The sequence below is a fragment of the Eptatretus burgeri genome, chromosome 7, assembly GCF_056783735.1.
Source record: "Eptatretus burgeri isolate ZD-2024b chromosome 7, Ebu_testis_v1, whole genome shotgun sequence".
NCBI lineage: Eukaryota > Metazoa > Chordata > Myxini > Myxiniformes > Myxinidae > Eptatretus > Eptatretus burgeri.
In genome coordinates, this window is record NC_140967.1 from 32,103,398 (window position 1) to 32,117,612 (window position 14,215).

The following is a 14,215-nucleotide window of genomic DNA, read 5'->3' on the forward strand; positions in this document are numbered from 1 at the left end:
CATTTTCATGGTGATACCTTTCTATTGGCACAGCAACCCAACTTGAGGCCACGCCCTCGGCACCACACCTGGTGTTTTTCTGCCAAGTGGACAGATAGGTGCAGCATCGGCAAACAGAGCAAATCAGGTGGGGTACAATTTCCTGTCTAACTATACTTGTGCACTGTCGGACCAATGAAGGACCGGACAACCAAGGCAGATTTGAAATAACAACCAACAATATTATTTATTGCATACACAAGCAAGCAATAATTTAAAAGTGAGTATGTATTTACAGGCAAAAGGCACAAAAGTGCAGATTTAAACCCAACACATTCTTATGCAGTCATATTTACACAAAATACATTTGGCCATCATTCCATCTGTGGAGAAGAAAAAAAAAAGTACTGAGTGTGAGGTCAACTCATTCCCTCACCTCACATAGTCCAATGGGGCTGTGCCAGTCAAAATATACTGGGGGGGGGAGGGGGAAAGGATGGGGAAGATGAGCTGTAGGGTGGCGATGCAGTGTGAAGGGATGCACAGCGGCATTTCTGGGGTGTCCAGACCCCATAGGCAAGTCCTCTCTGGCATGCAAGATACAATACAGTATGTGAACTGCCAGAAGCTCTGTTTCTGCTGTGCCGACAGTTGTTTTGCTTAATACAAGCAAAAATACACACTCGTTGATGAAAAGCACGTGTTCCTGCATTAGTGGAGTGCATTTAAAACAAAATTAAGGTCAGAGCAAGCCAATGTGTTGTTGTTGCGGAAATGGCCCTAAGTGTGTTATTAAATATAGGATTAGCCCAGATCCCCCCTTAAATGTATGTTTAGCCAGGTTGTTCGGTAATTGGACGTTACATGTGTGTCGGGAGGTGTAGCAGGCTGTCCAGTGTTCGTAAGGTGGTGGTGTACCAAGAGGCGGCTTCTTCTTCTTCTTCTTCCTGCCCCCCTCTTAACCAGCCACCACCCGGCGCTCTGACAGTCAGTGAAGACGTGCCGGCGACCCATTGGCGGAGGAATGCTGCGATCTCGAGCGATGGACCAATCACGGGTCCCTGGAGGCGGTCCGTAAGGCCCGCCCCGAAAGGCAAAAGGAACTGGCTGCTTTGTGAGTCTGGGATCTGCTTTCGTGAGAAGAGCGAGCCCCAAGAAAGGCAAGGGAGGAACTGCATGAGGTCTGCCTTCTGCTGGTGTCGGTCGGCGATCTGCTTCGAGAGAAACGGCTAGTGGGAGTCTGCGATATGCTTCGAAAGGAACTGGCTGCTTTGTCGGTCTGGCGACGGCTGTGAGAGTCGAGAATCAGCTTCGTGAGAAAGGCCAGCCCCGAAAGGCAAGGGGAACGGCTTGTGCGAGTCTGCGATCGCCTTTGTGAAGTGGTTTTGGCAGGCTGTTCCTCCTCGGCCATGGACCCAGCCTGCGGAGCCCAAGGCCCCGATTTGGCTGAGTCTGGTGAACAGGCCAGGCCTGGATTTTTATACTGGACCTTGTGAGAAACCAGCTGGAACATACTATAGATCTTCCTCTTTTGTGCCGTCAACCTTACATGGGCTGAACGCGCCGAGGCTGCGTGCGCAAGCGGTGCCAGGAGAAGGAGTACGAGCGCCATCTTGCCATGCGACGTGCTCGAGCTTGGGCGCTCGAATCCGTTGACATCGGCTTCTCACGAGCCGCATTCGTGCCTTTGACACTTTCCCCTCGTCCATGAGGCATCACCAAGTACTCCATCTTGTCTGCATGTTGTCTAAGGTTTATCTCCCCAGGGCCCCCTTCGAAACCCGTATCCGTACCTCCCTAGTTGAGAGCGGGTTATAGATCAATTATAACATTGTCGTGAATGCTTTGCTTGTGTTGTGTTCCCTGATGTGTCCCCAATAAATCTGGCTGATTCGTATGAAAGTTGCCGCCTTGAGGTTTATTCGTGCCGTGCTGAGAAACAATCGCTCGATTTGTATGTAAAACCAAAATGGTTACGGACTGGCAGACTTCGCTTGGTCTCTGACAAACCCAGTCTGCAACCGGGGTCTATATCCCCAACTGGCAAGGCACAGGTGTACTTTGGTATCGTGATCCGAGGCGCGTGACCTGAGGCCTGTGCCAAACCAGCTGGCGTTATAACCCCTGAGATGGCGGTGCTGTGAAGTGACGCCGAATCTTCAACATTTGGCTGTCAAGAGTAGGGTGTGGTCAGTAGTCACCGAAACTTCACACACGTGGTCCTCCACCGAATTATGGTCAGAGTGCAAATTTTTCAATACCATAGGTCACGTGGTTTGGCGGCCATGTTCGTTTGAAAACTGACACTTTCAAACCTGTTTTCTCAACAACGGTTTAAAGCATCGATATGGATCACATCAAAAAGCCTGGTGTTGGCGTCATGGTTAGGATGGTGGCTTTGGATCCTCGGGTCCTGTGTTAGAGCCCCGTGGGGCGCTGAATAAACACCAGGGGGTTGACTCAGCCTGTCATCCTGAGGGGGGTGAAATGAGAACCAGTGTACTGGTAAGAGGCACACCGCATCAGCGGCATATCTGTGCTCCTAACCAATGATGTAACCAGCAGCCAAAAAGGCTGCACATCAAGGGAAGGGGTATTGATTACATGAAGGGAAGGAGTATTGATGGATTTATTACATGAAGGAAAGGAGTATTGATGGATTTATTACATGAAGGGAAGGAGTATTGATGGATTTATTACATGAAGGTAAGGGGTATTGATGGATTTATTACATGAAGGGAAGGGGTATTGATGGATTTATTACAGCGCGTGCGCTGTATACAATTGCACAGAGTTTGAAATGTCCCCGGTGTCTACCACGTCTCCGGTTCCCCCCCCCCCCACATGCCTCAAGACAGCCAATGACGGCCGTCCGGTAGATGCAGTGCGTAACCGCGACAGAAATAGCGAGAACTGACGGAAATACCTGAGTATTTCACTGGAAATTTGTGAAACTAATGTGTTACATATGTGAAAACCATTAAATTTATTGCTTGACGGGGAAAAAAACCAAGAAAACGCGCCCGTCTCATGTACGAACGAAAGACGTCATTTCCGCCAACCATCACATTTCGCGCCGAAATACGTCATTTCCGCCCAACATCGCATTTCGCGCCGAAAGACGTCATTTCCGCCCACCATCGCATTTCGCGCCGAATGCTGAAAGCGAAGTTCTTCTTATGCTATCATTCTTTTGCTGCCTCTTGCCACGCTGCATCGAACGATTTAATTCCTTCTGTTATATATAAAGGTGCTTATCACAATAATAAGATTTTTACATTTCAAATATTAAGTACGAGTTTTAATTGTTTTCAACTGAAAAAGCATAAATTGCATATTTTAACATTAGTGTACTAATTTCCTTCACCACATGCGCTGTATTGAAGGATTTCACTTGTGACATGGAGGTAAGGGGTATTGATGGATTTATTACATGGAGGGAAGGGGTATCGATGGATTTATTACGTGAAGGGAAGGGGTATCGATGGATTTATTACGTGAAGGGAAGGGGTATCGATGGATTTATTACGTGAAGGGAAGGGGTATCGATGGATTTATTTCGTGAAGGGAAGGGGTATCGATGGATTTATTACGTGAAGGTAAGGGGTATCGATGGATTTATTACGTGAAGGGAAGGGGTATCGATGGATTTATTACGTGAAGGGAAGGGGTATTGATGGATTTATTACATGAAGGGAAGGGGTATTGATGGATTTATTACATGAAGGGAAGGGCGTATTCGACTTCCGGTTCCGGGTTTGGAGCGTCGAGAGGTCTCCTTCGGAGCTCTCTGCTGACGATCTCAAAGATAAGTTTCTGGTCGTTATTTGTCCCGTTTTAACTGTTTATTTTTCTCACCTACATGTTATAGTGTGTTCCTAGTTCGGTTTTGTTTCAAAAATCGTGCTATTTTGTAAGTTTTTGGTGATGTCTTACCGGGTGTTTGAGGCCTTGGCTTGAGGTTTGAGGTCTTGGCTGAGGCCTACGGTTCCCCTCGGTGTACGATCGTTTTATTTGTTTTTTCTCCCCATTACCTTCAATTTCTATCTTCCCCACTTTCCTAACTAGTGGGGCAACTTAGCTAAATATAGCATAACAATTGTGCATTTTGTGAGGAAAGCACCAAATTTGGCACACTAGTAGCCAATCATATTATGAACAGATTTGGATATTGGGCCATCTCTAAATTTTTGATGGCAGTGGAAAATGGCTGCCACAGCCATCAGCGGCTGAATTTGAGATGGCCCAATATCCAAATCTGTTCATAATATGTTCGGCTACGAGTGTGCCAAATTTGGTGCTTTCCTCACAAAATGCACAATTGTTATGTGAAGTTGCCCCACTAAACGTCCCCCATTTCTCCCAACTAATCTTTCTATTTCTTATCTTTGAAAAAAAAATAACAGCCAACTTTCTCCTGATTCTGTTTCTTCTTCTTCTTCGTCTTCGTCTTCGTCTTCGTCTTCGTCTTCGTCTTCTTCGTCGTCTTCTTCTTCTTCGTCTTCTTCTTCTTCGTCTTCTTCTTCCTCGATTTTTTTTCTACAACACTTCCATGACCCAATCTGTTGAAAACTCTCTCAAACATTCATAATAATAACAAAAACGATATCGTATGCTTCATCTTCCTCTCTCACACATGTAGTACTCTTTACTGTTTCATAATGCACTACTCTTCTGCTATTTTATCAGACTGCTCTCATTTCGACCTCTCCTTCATTCCTTGCCTAAAAAATCCAAATGTTACAGCGTTTCTTCTCTCCATTCTCTGAATTCGCCTTTATTGCATCCATCAAGAATTGTGTTAAATTGCATCTCTGACCTTAAACTTTAAAAAACCCCAGTTTGCGATGAATGTTCGCTTTCCATCAACCATTCTTTTTTTCCAACATCAGTGCCAACTCACCCCTCACTCTCACTCTCAAAGCAACCATCCCACTCTTCTCCCTCCAAGCCTCCCTCTCACCTCTCTCAAAAATTCCCCCCTCACCTTTGTCCCACCTTTCATCCCCCTCGCTCATCTTTCTCAAAGTTGCCCCCCCTCTCATCCACAAAGCTACCTCCTTCCACTGCCCTCTCACCTCCATCTCTTCACTCCACCTCCTCAAATCCTCAACTGCCTTCTTCCCCCTCTCTTGTACCCCCTCTCCCCCAGCACCACAGAGCCTTTTCTCCTCCTCATCCGGCCCCCTCCCATAGCTATTCTGCAATCTCCCACACTCTTTCAACAACCCTCCTTACCTCCCCTCCTTGTCCTTCCCTCCCCCCCCCCCCATGCAGCCAAAGCATCCTCCCCTTCCTCTTCATTAAAAGTGTGGACCTCAGATATCTGGGGCCTTCGCTCAAACCTTTCAGATCTTTCCATGCAGGTCGCCACTGACAAACCAGACATAATCTGCCGAACAGAAACTTTCCTCCCCCAAGACGTGTCTGACTCCCAAGTATCTCTCCCTGGTTACTCCCTTCTCCGTTATGACAGACCTGATGTCATATCACAGACCTGGTGACCTGATGTCACCTGGTGGAGGAGTTGCTCTCTTCATCAAAGACTCTATTCCTTACTCTCCATGCACTGCTCTCACCCCCCCACACACCCCCAGGAATACCTCTGGCTGTGGCTTCCCCTCCACTCCCACCTCATGTTTTTATGTGTACTGTACCGTCCACCTAACAGTGATGACTCCATCTACACCTCACTATCCGAAAACATGAACCATCTTCTATCTTCTCATCCAAACTCTCTCTTCCTCTTATGTGGCGACTTCAATTGTCATCATTCCAGTTGGCTCGGTGTGGGTACCTCTCTCACCTGTCATGGCACCTCAGCAAAAGCTTTCTGCGACTCATTGGGACTGACTCAATCGGTCAACTTCCCGACCCGGATCTCAACCAATGTTACTCCATCTCTTCTGGATCTGATTTTGACAAATTTCCCTGACAATATCTGCTGCTCTTCCTCCGCTCCAATCGGTTCTTCTGACCACGTCCTTGTCAAAGTGGACATCTCTCTGGCTATTATCAGAGAACCACCTCACCGACGTCGAGTCTGGCATTTCACTCAAGCCGACTGGCAGGGTCTCCAAGCAGCCATCAAACTTACAGACTGGTCTCCTATCACTACTTTCTCCAACATCAACTCATCCTGGGAATTCTTTCAAAGAAACTTGCTCTCTCATGCACAGATTTATCCTATCTAGTCTTCAGTTGTCCTACCCTTCCTCCCACCCTTGGTTAACTGAAGCTTGTGGCGAGGCAGTTGTCCTTAAAACAACTTGCCTTTGCCTCATGGAAAGCAAACCCAACTGAGGGCAATCTCAGTTCCTTCCATAAAGCTCGGAACAAGTATGTATCTACCCTCAGGAGAGCCAGAAAACAACATCTTTCTAATCTCAAGTCTGAACTCTCCAACCTCTCTCCCTCCTCAAAATCCTGGTGGCGTCTAATCAAATCTGTTTCTGGTGTATGTTCCCCCTCCATCCCCTCCCTTACCTCAAATAGCCGCACTGCTGATACCGCACGTGAAAAAGCTAAATGCCTAAACTCGGTGTTTGCAGCTAAATCTTGTGTCAAAAACCCATCACTTTCTCAACCCACCTTACCCTGTTGCACCCAACTGTCCCTGGACTCTGTGTCCTTTTCTCCTGACAAGGTGGAGAGCTTGCTGTCAAACCTCGACTCAGATTCTGCAACCAGTCCGGACGGCATCAGCGCACGTGTCCTCAAATCCTGCTCTTCTGCTCTTGCTCACCCTCTCTCTGTTCTATTCACCCTCTCATTTGCTCAAGGTCATCTGCCATCTGCTTGGAAATCTGCAAACATCACTGCCCTGCATAAAAAGGTGCAAAAACAGATCCCTGCAACTACAGACCAATCAGCCTTTTCCCAATCATCATCAAGGTTATGGAATCCATCATCGCTTCAGACATGAAATCCTTCCTCTTCTCCAATAGCTTGATTTCCGATCATCAATTTGGTTTCAGACCAGGTCACTCCACCCTGGATATGCTGCTTCTGCTCTCCCAACAATGGATGGAGGTCCTCAATGCCAGACAGGAAATCCGAGCCGTATCCCTGGACATATCACGTGCTTTTGACACAGTCTGGCACCCTGCCCTACTCACCAAACTCTCTTGCCATGGTGTCCAAGGCCATGTCCACTCATGGCTCGCAGACTTCCTCTCCTGTCACAGTCAACGTGTGGCCCTAAATGGAGTTCTTTCATCCCCTCTTCCTGTCCAGGCTGGAGTTACTCAATGTAGCGTTCTGGGCCCTGTTCTTTTTCTGGTTTTCATCAATGATCTCTCCGACTCTGGAAAATCCTCCATATCTCTTTGCTGATGACTCCACCCTCTGCCGTACCATCGGTCATCCCTCAGACCGCCAAGCAGCAGCTTCTTCGCTCACTGCAGATCTGGATAAAATAACAAACTGGTCCAACACGTGGAACATGTCTTTCAATCCGGCCAATTCTCACACTCTCACTATGTCTCTTCGAAAGGACCGTTTGGAAAACCCACCCATCCACTTTCTCAACAGTCCTCTGGAAGAGGTCCTTTCTTTCAAGCTTCTGGGTCTCACTATCTGCCATGACCTTTCCTGGGAAAGCCACATTTCAAACCTCGCCTCCAAAGTCAGTCGCCGACTGGGTCTTTCGTGCAAAGTCTTTCCTCGGCCCTCCAGAGCTCCTGACCACTTACAAAGCTTTTGTCCGTAGCCTGATGGAGTACTGCTCTCCCCTCTGGGCTGGTGCTCCTGCCTCCCACCTTTCTCGGCTTCACGCTGTAGAAACCAGGGCATTTCGGATCATCGGCATCTCCCGCAATGAGGCTGAGTCTTTGGGCCTCTCACTCAATGACGGCAGGTTGGTCGGTGGTCTTTCTATCTTCTACCGTCTCCTCTCCAGCCTTGCCCCCCCCCTGCTCTCTCTGCGATTTGTCTCCACATTTCCTCAGGGCGCTCAAGGTCAGCCAACAACCCCCTTCTGGTAAAACTACCAAAATCACGAATCACTGCTCACCTTCACTCTTTCATTCCTCTTTTTTCCCGTCTTAGGAATAAACTCCCTCACTCTATTCTTTCCCATTCTTCCCTCCAGGCCTTCAAAACAGCTGTTCATCACCACCTCTTATCGTCCCCCATCCAAATCCTCGATCTTTTCTACTCCTGATAATCCACCCAAACCCACTTCCTTCAATTCCCCTGCTTTCCTTCCTGAAAGTCCCTGTAATGTCCATCTTCTCTTCCCCATGTTCCCCGTCCCATCCCTCTCCCTTCCACAGATCTCCTAATGTGTCTGTTCCCCACTGTTTTGTCCCCCCCACTCCCGCCCCTCTTGTCTCATGCCCCCTTGGTGTGCTTTGTGTGTTAGCTCTCACACGAGCCTTGACAAGGTATACAAAAAAAATAAAAAAAAAATTTATGGATTTATTACATGAAGGGAAGGGGTATTGATGGATTTATTAAATCTGGTATGGGTGTGGTGCAAGATGCAAGCATGATTGGCTGAAGGGCCTCCTGCGCTTAATTTTCTTGTCAAAAACAATACCCCCGAGCGGGAGTGCTGGTCATCTCTGCCAGAGGTCGACAGAAGCAAAATCAAATTAGGGGCATCTATAATCGAAAGGTGAATTTCAGGTCGAATTTGCTTTATTTCAGTGTCGATCAAGTCGTATCTCAGCCACAGAGTGGAGCGCGATGACGTTAGCGCGCACACGCAAATCCTTTACGTGACTCAACGACGCGTCTGTTCTCGCGCGTGGTGTCACGTGACGCGGCGGACTAAATATTTTTTATACAATCATAAAACGTCTCTTGCACCGGAATTTTTACAGAGACATGTAAAGCGTGTTCTAAAACTCTCAAAAACGTAAACATTAATCTCTCAGACCCCAACAGTAAGCATTCCCTCGAGGAGACAATTCTCGGCTTCATCCCGTGCCTGCCAGAATCCGCGGCATCTCGGCACCCACACCCACCCACCCAACGCATTCGATGCATTTCCCTCATTAAAGGTGAATTTCAGGTCGAATTAGCTTTATTTCAGTGTCGATCAACCTTATGCAGTGCGAAAGGTGGAAGCATAATTGAATTTGAAGTTAAAATCAGCACGGGAGACCGTGTTGAGGTCTCCGGCGCACCACAAAGCGGATAAAAACTATAAAATCGGAACGAGAGCAAATTTCAAAAAAATGGCTCGTGTTGTTCTAGATAATAATCCATAGTATCTGAATCACTAATAACATTTGATCTCTCTTCATAAATGAGGGAGGAGATACAATTTGAAATCAACGATTTTCGCAACTTTGACAGCCTCGTGACCTTGACCTCGACCTTGGACGACCTTGAAAGTTATATCGTTGTGCATGTCTCATCGATCTCTATCCATTCCACTATTGGTTATTTGTCTCCACTCGGTTTGATTGTGGACGGACGGATGTACGGACGGGCGGACAGACTTCAAGACTGGCTTTATTAGGTCATCTCTACTGAGATGTAGAGATGACCTAAAATTACATGGAGCAAGGGGAGTGGATCAAAACCACAAAGTTTCAAATCGATTTCCACAGCGGTTTCTGAAATATAATTAAAAAAAATTATTTTCCGTGAAACCATTATGGCTGCCAAACCACGTGACTCATGGCGTCATTGTGAAATAAATTTTATCCAGCAAGGGTCGTGCATCATCACTGCATAGTCCAGTATTGATCCGTTATTTGGTTTCAGAGAAATAATTATTTTATCACACCCAAAAAATGTCTTGTATACAGTTGTACTACATGGAGCTGTTTGCGTCTGCAGGTGGGTGAGTCGTAAGCTCCGCCCATTCTGCAGGACATGCCTTCCCTCGTCTCGGCAAACGTCACAAAGCATCGCCTTTGAGCTAGGCCACGCCTTTCCCTCCAGCCACCCAGAAATCGTAAAATATGTTTCGAGGCCTCATGTACATTTGGAGAGTGAACAATGCGTCTTCTATCATAAAATAAACCGACCGTGTTGAGGAAACAAATGTACAATTTGATTTCAACTCAAACGAGGTAATGCATGTTTTGTGTGCAACGATCATGGCAGCGGTCTAATATACACCGCCCAATGAAGGTACGTGAATTCTCATGTTGTACAGAGAAATGACAATCATGCTCTTTCATGAATAAACTTTTCCTTTTGGAGCCGATGACAAAGGCCCAACGTGCTGTGAGATGTGAGTGGTGCTCGCAGGACCCCCGAGCAAGCTGCTGTGGGGCCACCGTAGGACGGCTTGTGTGCATGCAAGAAGAGAGAGAGAGAGAGAGCATAGGAAAATTGCTTGGTACGAGAGTGAGGGAACAACAACACCGTGGAGTGGATCATGTGAACGAGAGGTGTGCGAAACACAGGACAGTCAGTGTTGGCCGTGTGCATAAGTGGTGTGAAATTTGTGGAACGTTTACGAAGATGGTTGACAGGGTACTGTTTACACCAGGGTACTGGTGGAAATTGTGCTACTGCTGGGCAAAGGAGGAGAAGGAGACGGGGAAGGCGGGTCCAGAGGCAGTGGGAGAGGGGGAAGGGTGGAAGTGTGCAGGTGAGAGTTGGAACTCTGAATGTTGGGACGATGACTGGCAAAGGGCGAGAGTTGGCTGATATGATGGAGAGAAGAAAGGTGGACATACTGTGTGTACAAGAGACCAAGTGGATGGGGAGTAAGGCTCAGAGCATTGGAGGTGGTTTCAAACTGTTCTTCCATGGTGTGGATGGGACGAGAAATGTTGTCGGGGTAATCCTGAAGGAAGATTATCTCAAGAGGGTATTGGAGGTGAGGAGAGTGTCGGACCGAGTGATGAGTGTGAAGTTGGAAATTGAAGGGGTGATGATGAATGTCATCAGTGCAGAAACCCCACATATGGGGTGTGAGATGGAATATAGAGAAGATTTCTGGAGTGAGATAGATGAAGTGGTGGAGAGTGTATCCAAGGATGAAAGAGTGGTGATTGGAGCAGATTTCAATGGGCATGTTGGGGAAGGAAATAAAGAGGATGAGGAGGTGATGGGTAGGTACGGTCTCAGCAAGAGAAATGTGGAAGGGCAAATGGTGGTAGAGTTTGCAAAAAGAATGGAAATGGCAGTATTAAATACGTATTTCAAGAAGAAGGAGGAACACAGGGTGACTTACAAGAGTGGAGGAAAGTGCACACAGGTGGATTACATCTTAAGCAGGAGATGCAACCTGAAAGAGATTAGAGACTGTAAGGTTGTGGCAGGGGAGAGTGGAGCTCGACAGCATCGATTGGTGGTCTGTAGGATGATTTTGGAGGTGAGGTTGAGGAAGAGAGTGAGGGCTGAACCAAGGACCAGATGGTGGAAGCTGAAGGAGGAAGACTATTGCATGGAATTTAGGGAGGAGGTGAGACAGGTGTTGGATGGTGGTAAAGAGGGGTGGGATGATTGGGCAATGACAGCAGAAGTGGTGAGGGAGATTGTTAGGAAGGTACTTGGTGTGACATCTGGACAGAGGAAGGAAGATAAGGAGATTTGGTGGTGGAACGAGGAAGTACAGGAAAGTATAAGGAAGAAGGGGTTGGCGAAAAAGAAGTGGGATAGCCAGAGAGATGAAGAAAGTAGGAGTACAAGGAGTGGCGGCGCAAGGCAAAGAGAGAGGTGGCAAAAGGAAAAGGCATATGGCGAGCTGTATGAGAAGTTGGATACAAAAGAAGGGGAAAAGGAAAAGGAAAAAAATAAAATAAAAAGGCAAGACAGAGGGACCGAGCTGGGAAGGATGTGCTGTAGGTTAGGGTGAAAAAGGACGCAAATGGGAATGTGCTGACGAGCGAGGAGAGTGTGTTAAGAAGGTGGATGGAGTACTTTGAGGAGCTGATCAATGAAGAAAATGAGAGAGAGAAGGTTGGAAGAGGTGGAGATAGTGAATCAGGAAGTGGGGTGGATTAGTAAGGATGAAGTGAGGACTGCTATGAAGAGAATGAAAAGTGGAAAGGCGGTTGGCCCAGATGATATACCAGTGGAGGCATGGAAGTGTTTGGAGAGATGGCAGTGGAGTTTTTAAACCAGATTGTTTAATAAAATCTTGGAAAGTGAGAGGATGCCGGAGGAGTGGAGATGAAGTGGACTGATTCCGATTTTCAAGAACAAGGGTGATGTGCAGAGCTGTAGTAATTACAGAGGGATAAAGTTGTTAAGCCACACCAGGAAGTTGTGGGAAAGAGTAGTGGAAGATAGGTTGAGAGGAGAGGTGATGATTTGTGAGCAGCAATATGGGTTTATACAAGGAAAGAGCACCACTAATGCGATGTTTGCTTTGAGAATGTTGATGGAGAAGTATAGGGAAGGCCAGAAGGAGTTACATTGTGTGTTTCTGGATTTAGAGAAAGCTTATGATAGGGTGCCAAGAGAGGAGTTGTGGTATTGTATGAGGAAGTCGGGAGTGGTGGAGAAGTATGTGAGGATCGTGCAGGATATGTATGAGGACAGTGTGACAGCGGTGAGGTGTGCGGTAGGAATGACGGACCGGTTTAAGGTAAAAGTGGGATTGCACCAAGGATCGACTCTGAGCCCTTTCCTGTTTGCAATGGTGATGGACAGGTTGACGGACGAGATCAGACTGGAGTCTCCATGGACGATGATGTTTGCGGATGACATCATGATCTGTAGGGAGAGTAGGGAGCAGGCTGAGGCGAGCCTTGAGAGGTGGAGTTACGAACTGGAGAGAAGGGGAATGATGGTCAGTAGGAGTAAGACGGAGTGCATGTGCGTAAATGAGAGGGAGGGTGGTGGTATTGTGCGGTTGCAAGGAGTTGAGGTGGGGAAGGGGGATGGGTTTAAATACTTGGGATCAGGTCAGGTCAGGTATGGGAGCATGTGCCAGAACAGCGCGTCGCTGCGTCCACTTTCCGCCGGTACTCCAGGGGCCTCCGTCTAGCCATCCCCCAGGCAGATGTCTGGCCCATCCCCATCTCCTTGAGATGCTGGTCAACCTGCTGCAACCACGAGGCACGTGGTCGGCCTATTGGCCTCCTCCACTCACGAGACTCCCTTGCTGAGAGAATCTGGTGAGCAGGATCAGCGTCAGGAAAACGAGCCACATGTCCATATAGCCACAACTGACGCTCACGGACCATGCAGGTAACAAATGTCATCCGAGTCTCTCTCAGCAACCGCTCGTTGGAAACAATCTGACCAGCGATAGCCAAGGATTCTCCGAAGAGACCTGGTACCAAAGGAATTAAGTCTCCGTCTCAGATCCCTGGTCAGAGTCCAAGTCTCGCATCCATAGAGCAAGACTGGAAGCACCAAGGACCTGAAGACTCGGACTTTCGTCCTCCCGCACAGGTACCGGCAGCACCACACCCCATGATCCAGTGAATCCATGACTCCCCAGGCCTAACCCAGACGTCTATTGACCTCTGACTCACAGCCAGCAGAGACATGAATATCACTGCCAAGGTAAGTGAATCTCTCCACGACCTCAACATCCTCACCAGAAACAGACAGGACAGCAGCATCCAAGATGTCATTGAAAGCCTGGATCTTAGTTTTGACGCAAGAAACCCATTTCTATACTTGGGATCAACTGTCCAAAGTAACGGAGAGAGTGGTAGAGAAGTGAAAAAGAGAGTGCAGGCAGGGTGGAGTGGGTGGAGAAGAGTTTCAGGAGTGATTTGTGACAGAAGGGTAGCTGCAAGAGTGAAGGGGAAAGTATATAAGACGGTAGTGAGAGCAGCTATGTTGTATGGTTTGGAGGCGGTGGCGCTAACAAAAAGACAGGAAGCGGAGCTGGAGGTGGCAGAGTTAAAGATGCTGCGATTCTTGTTGGGAGTGACGAGGATGGAGAGGATAAGGAATGAGTATATTAGAGGGACAGCGCAGGTTGGACGGTTTGAAGAGAAAGTGAGAGAGGCGAGATTGAGATGGTTTGGACATGTGCACAGGAGGGTAGCGGAGTATATCGGGAGAAGGATGCTGAGGATGGAGCCACCAGGTAGGAGGACAAGAGGAAGGCAAAATAAAAGGTTCATGGATGCGGTGAGGGCGGACATGCAGGTGGTTGGAGTGTCAATGGAAGATGTGGAGGATAGAGCGAAATGGAGACTGATGATCCGCTGTGGCAACCCCGAACGGGAGCAGCGAAAAGAAGAAGAGTTTATGAAGATGGTTGAGGAAAGTCCCATGTTGATAAAGTGAGCGTGGCGAAGCTCGCGGGTGACCGTGTGCGAGTGATGTCTGTGGGGATCCCTTTCATCTCCACTCC

General features: G+C 47.8%; 1 protein-coding gene and 1 long non-coding RNA gene across 2 annotated transcripts in view; one reads left to right on the forward strand and one right to left on the reverse strand.

Moving 5' to 3' along the window:
• Window positions 1-14,215, forward strand: part of SUCLA2 (succinate-CoA ligase ADP-forming subunit beta) — a 131,607-nt gene that overhangs the window by 96,851 nt on the left and 20,541 nt on the right. The window lies entirely within an intron of this gene.
• Window positions 201-14,215, reverse strand: part of LOC147022968 (uncharacterized) — a 17,808-nt gene continuing 3,793 nt past the window's right edge. Inside the window, exon 2 of the long non-coding RNA XR_015059970.1 lies at window positions 201-2,452. This is a non-coding gene — a long non-coding RNA (uncharacterized LOC147022968). The remainder of the gene's footprint in view (window positions 2,453-14,215) is intronic.